Consider the following 6,010-nt stretch of genomic DNA (forward strand, 5'->3'; position numbering starts at 1 on the left):
CGTCTCTACTAAAAATACAAAAAATTAGCTGGGCACGGTGGCGTGTGCCTGTAATCCCAGCTACTCAGGAGGCTGAGGCAGGAGAATTGCCTGAACCCAGGAGGCGGAGGTTGCGGTGAGCCGAGATCGCGCCATTGCACTCCAGCCTGGGTAACAAGAGCGAAACTCCGTTTCAAAAAAAAAAAAAAAAAAAAAAAAAGAGTAGAGAAACACTCTCGATCAGATGAATGAGTCTTAACCATTTTTTTATTTTTATTTATTTATTTTTTTGAGACGGAGTTTCACTCTTGTTACCCAGGCTGGAGTGCAATGGCGCGATCTCGGCTCACTGCAACCTCCGCCTCCTGGGTTCAGGCAATTCTCCTGCCTCAGCCTCCTGAGTAGCTGGGATTACAGGCACACGCCACCGTGCCCAGCTAATTTTTTGTATTTTTAGTAGAGACGGGTTTTCACCATGTTGACCAGGATGGTCTCCATCTCTTGACCTCGTGATCCACCCATCTCAGCCTCCCAAAGTGCTGGGATTACAGGAGTGAGCCACCGCACCCGGCAGCCCATTTTTTTTTTTTTTAATGATCTATTCCCGAGGTTGGGAGAATGGTTTAATGAGATATGGGGAAATGTGCTTAGATTTCTTCTTTCCTGTTTATTATTCTCATTCCAATTATCTGTGTTCATCCCACCCACTTCTCCTACAGGGTATCACTGACCACCTGTAACGTGGGACAGACTGAGCGGGTGGTAGGACACTATAACCCAGTTAACAGCTGCATTTACATGAGCCTACCCCCAGACCCCCAGCCTGACCTCCACCATGCATTTCACCCTCCCATTCTCCAGATGGGGGATCAGCCCTTCATCGTGTGCCTGCCATCCTACAGTCCATTCTTCTGCCTCTGTGTACTACCTATAAATTGGGGCAGGTATGGCGGGCAGTCCCTCACCCAGACACCCTCACACACAGGGTGGGTACATGTAGCCAACTATGCTGAAGGAACAGTCCCAGGGCCGCAGCAACCTGAAGGACAGCTCCGTAGAGCTCAGGGTGAGTGAGGCAGAGGCCTATCCAATCCCAGGTCTGCTACCAAGTCTTTACCTGGTTCCTCCTCAGGTCACCCCACCCAGCCTGATCCCAGTTTTCACTCAGATCCTCCCATCCCCAGGCACATATCTTTGTCTTCAGTCAGGTGGCCCTGCCTGGCCTGTGATCCCTTCCCACTGCAGTACCGGGTTCCCACCCTGATCCCCTTACTGGACTTTGAGCCCAACTTCCATCCGACTTGTCCACCAGGTGCACACCCCAGGATGGGAAGTGTGGACTAAGCACCTTGTACCAACCCCTCTTAACTGAAACCCTCTCTACTGAGGCGGTTCCTTTTCCCAGGTCCTTATCCAGTTCTTCCCTCGGCCTCCTTGTCTCCTCCCTGTCCTGATCCTTTTCCTTTTTTTTTTTTTTTTTTCCTTTGAGATGGAGTCTCACTCTGTCGCTAGACTGGAGTGCAGTGGTCTGATCTCGGCTCACGGCAATCTCCACCTCCTGGGTTCAAGCGATTCTCCTACCTCGGCCTCCTGAGTATATGGGACTACAGGCGCATGCCACCATGCCCAGCTAATTTTTGTACTTTTTAGTAGAGATGGCATTTCCCTATGTTGGCCAGGATGGTCTTGAACTCCCGACCTCAGGTAATCCGCCGGCCTCGACCTCCCAAGGTGCTGGAATCCCAGGCGTGAGCCACCGCGCCCGACCTTGATCCATTTTCTTTCTCTGACTCCTATTCCCTTCTGGTTCCCTTGCCAGACTTACACCCTCAGACGCCAGAGAATTCTTCCTAGTCTCTCCCAAGCCACTTGCCAATACCTCACCCACAGACGTCCACCAGACCTTCACCTGTGTAACCACGTCCTCTCCCATGCTCTCATCTCTTACTCAGCCTGTCTTCCACCAGGTGCATCAAGCATCAGGGTGGCGTCAGACGACTATATAGGTAAGTTTCAGCCACTGTTGGCCTGGTAGAGCCTGGTCTGTGAGTGCTAAGACGCCTGCTCGGCCCCGCCCTTTCCGCCAAGGCCCGCCCTTCTCGGTTCGGCCCTCATCCTGCCTCTCTCGCTTAGGCACCCGTCAGCTTAGGAAACAGCTCTACCCTTCTCACCCCCTTTGCGGGTCAGTCTGGGCCAGTCCGGGCCAGTCCAGGCTCAGTCCGCCTCTCAAGTTCCGAGCCCCGCCCAGGGCTGATCTAAGCCCCGCCCAGTCCAGCTCAGCCCCGCCCTTTCCTGGCTCAGTCTTTCCTCCACGCTAGGCCTTAGGTGCACTTAGACCCCAGAAGTCTCTTTGGGTCAGGCCACTCCCTTCATAGAACTCCTCGCCCCACTCTGCTCAGCCCTATCCTCCTCTCGCAATTCTCGGGGTTGCTCTAGGGGCTGCCGTCCTCGGTGCTCCTTCTCTCCTAGTCCGCTGGGGCCCAGAGATGTCGCTGTCGCGCCGGGACCAGGTTTCCTCTAGAGGAGAGCTCAGGCAAAACCTGTGAACTCCAGGACTTTGAAATGTGCAGTTAAGGGCAGCGATGAGAAGACAGGAGACGGGGAGAGGGTAACCCGGCCTTGCCCCCACTCAGCCATACCCATCCATGCCCGCAGGACCTGTTCTCTGCTGTCACCATCCCCACCTCCGCCTGGAGACCATACTGCGGCCAAGCAGCTCTGGACCAGCACCTGCAGGTTCCAGTATATGAAGAGCACGCCTAGGGGTCGGCATGTGGGAGGAGGTTGAGGGAGGCGAGTCGGTTTCCATGGATACAATGGAGGGGCTTGCGTGTCAAGATACGGAGCTTTGGACATCAAAGCAGTTGAGAATGTGGGATGGAATTTCAGCTCCAAAGAGGACCTTGTGCATCATGGGTAACTCACAGACATGGAAAAGGGTCTTGAAGATTTAGGGTGGTGTCCAGTGCCCCGGTGTGGGGATTGCAAGGTCTGAGGCTGGTGTCCTCATCCCAGGGAATCATTTGTGGATTTGGGAACCGTGTCCAAGATTAGAGGGTTGGATCTGATGGACCAGGGGCAGGATCCAGAAACCACTAAGGGAATTAAGAGACTCAATGTAGGAGTGTCATCCAAGGACCCGGAAGCCATTCAGGGCTCGAGGTCTCTGTCCAGGCCTGAAGAAGACACACCACTTGTAGGTCAGATATAGGAAGTGATAAAAGCCAAATTCAGAAGGCTACATATTCTGATTCTGTTTATATGACTTTCTGAAATATGTAATACAAAGCTAGGAACCAAAAAACAGATCAGTTGGGAGCAGGGAGAGGGCCAGGAGGTGAGGGAAGGAACACAAAGGGGTATGAGAAAATTTCTTGAGGTGATGGTTTTATGGGTGTTAAACATATGTCAAAACATACAATTTCATATTTTAAATACAAGCAGTTAATTGTCAATTATATCTCAAGTCAAGAAGGGAAGGAAAAGCAGGGAGGAAAGAAAGAACATTAGACCATCATGAGCAATATGAAAAACATACACACACTGTGACTGAGCAATGTCATTTTTGGAAATCTTTCACAATGAAAGATAGTGTTAATAATAGGAGGCCGGGTGCGGGGGCTCTCGTCTGTAATCCCAGCACTTCCGGAGGCCAAGGCCAGCGGATCACAAAGTCAGGAGTTTGACCAGCCTGGCCAATATGGTGAAACTCCATCTCTACTAAAAAAAAACAAATTAGCTGGGTGTGGTGGTGGGCGCCTGTAGTCCCAGCTACTAGGGAGGCTGAGGCAGGAGAATCACTGGAACCCAGAGGTGGAGATTACAGTAAACTGAAATCGTGCTACTGCACTCCAGCCTGGGTGACAAAGTAAGACTCGGTCTCAAAAAAAAAAAAAAACAATATGGGTGCAAAGCCAGTTGCAGTGGCTCATGCCTCTAATTCAAGCACTTTGGGAAGCTGAGGAGGGAGGATTGCTTGAGCCCACCAGAAGTTGAAGACCAGCCTGGGCAACATAAGGAGACCCTGACTCTATAAATACTTTAATAAATTAGCCAAAGCTGGGCACGGTGGCTCATGCCTGTAATCCCAGTACTTTGGGATACCAAGGTGGGTGGGTCACGACTTCAAGAGATGAAGACCATCCTGGCCAACGTGATGAAACCCCATCTCTACTAAAAATACAAAAATTAGCTGGGTGTGGTAGTGTGCACCTATAGTCCCAGCCACTTGGGAGGCTGAGGCAGGAGAATCACTTGAACTGGGAAGCAGAGGTTGCAGTGAGCCGAGATGGTGCCACTGCACTCCAGCCTGGCGACAGAGCAAGACTCTAAAAAAAAAAAAAAATTAGCCACAGGTGGTGTGCATGCCACCAAGCCAGGCTAATTTTTGTATTTTTAGTAGAGACAGGGTTTTGCTCTGTTGTCCAGGCTGGTCTCCAACTCCTGGCCTCAAGTGATCTGCCCGCATCAGCCTGCCAAAGTGCTGGGATTACAGGAGTGAGCCACTGCACCCAGCCTGTGGTAATATTTATTATTACAATTTATTACCCCTGTTTGACAACATGTACATTCCTGGTAGTCCTTGGAAAGAAATCACTTGCAACATGATGTGACTTTTGGTATTATGCGCATGAAAAACTACTGTCATCATAAAAGTTGTAATCAAGCATGAAAACGAAAATTTGTATGAGGAAAAAAAGGCCTGAAGTTGCAAGCTTACAGTAATATTGACTCACAATGTTGGACAAATAGCTAACTCATAAAGTTTATCTGATCCATGATTGCAATGGGACATTTTAATATATATTATCAGTAAATACAAAACTCATTGGATAGTATGCAAGTTGTTCGCACACTGTTATTATTTCTAAGAAACATGTAGAGAACTTTTGTTTGAGGAAGACAGGTATATTGTTTGTAATCATATATAATCAAACATAATTCAAAATAAACTGAGGGACAGCATTCAGCTATGAGTAACAGGAAACACCCACATCTTTCTGTAATGAATAAGGTGCTTATTCTCACATGAAAGGGCAGGGTGAGACCCATCTCTGCATAATGCAGCAGAGGAACAAGCTCCATGTAGGGTTTTGATTTTTGTTTTTGGATAGTGCCACTGTAGCTCTCAACCTACATCAGTAACAGCCACTATCCCTATGGACAAAAATGTTTATGTACAAACTGGACCTCACAGGAACCAAGTCAGATCATCAGACTATTCCCAACAATGACAATATAAACTGATTACTTGGCGGATACATTAGCGCTTTCAGGAACATCAAAATAGCAGCTGAATCTTTGATATGAAGCTTGTAAGAAAATCTACAGAAATTTATAACTTTGAGAACACGGAGGTGAAGTAGCTGGTGGTGGTTTAGAGGATACTGTTTTTTTTGTTTTTTGAGACAGGGTCTTGGTCTGCACTCTGTCACCCAGGCTGGTGTGCAGTGGCGCAATCTCAGCTCACTGCAACCTTCACCTACCCGACTCAAGCGATTTGCCTGCCTCAACTGGGACTATAGGCATGCGCCACCATGCCCAGCTAATTTTTATATATATATATATATTTTTTGAGACGGAGTTTCGCTCTTGTTACCCAGGCTGGAGTGCAATGGCGCGATCTCGGCTCACCGCAACCTCCGCCTCCTGGGTTCAGGCAATTCTCCTGCCTCAGCCTCCTGAGTAGCTGGGATTACAGGCACGCGCCACCATGCCCAGCTAATTTTTTTGTATTAGTAGAGACGGGGTTTCACCATGTTGACCAGGATGGTCTCGATCTCTTGACCTTGTGATCCACCCGCCTTGGCCTCCCAAAGTGCTGGGATTACAGGCTTGAGCCACCGTGCCCGGCCTAATTTTTATATTTTTAATAGAGACAGGGTTTCATCATATTGGTCAGGCTGGTCTCAGACTCCTGACCTCAGGTGATCAGCCTGCCTCAGCCTCCCAAAGTGCTGGAATTACAGGCATGAGCCACTGCACATGGCTAAGGATACTCTTGATTGGCAGGGCAAATAATCAGAAAGAT

This window comes from Aotus nancymaae, unplaced genomic scaffold (genome assembly GCF_030222135.1).
Source record: "Aotus nancymaae isolate 86718 unplaced genomic scaffold, 86718_ANA_hifiasm-v0.15.2.pri h1tg000028l, whole genome shotgun sequence".
NCBI lineage: Eukaryota > Metazoa > Chordata > Mammalia > Primates > Aotidae > Aotus > Aotus nancymaae.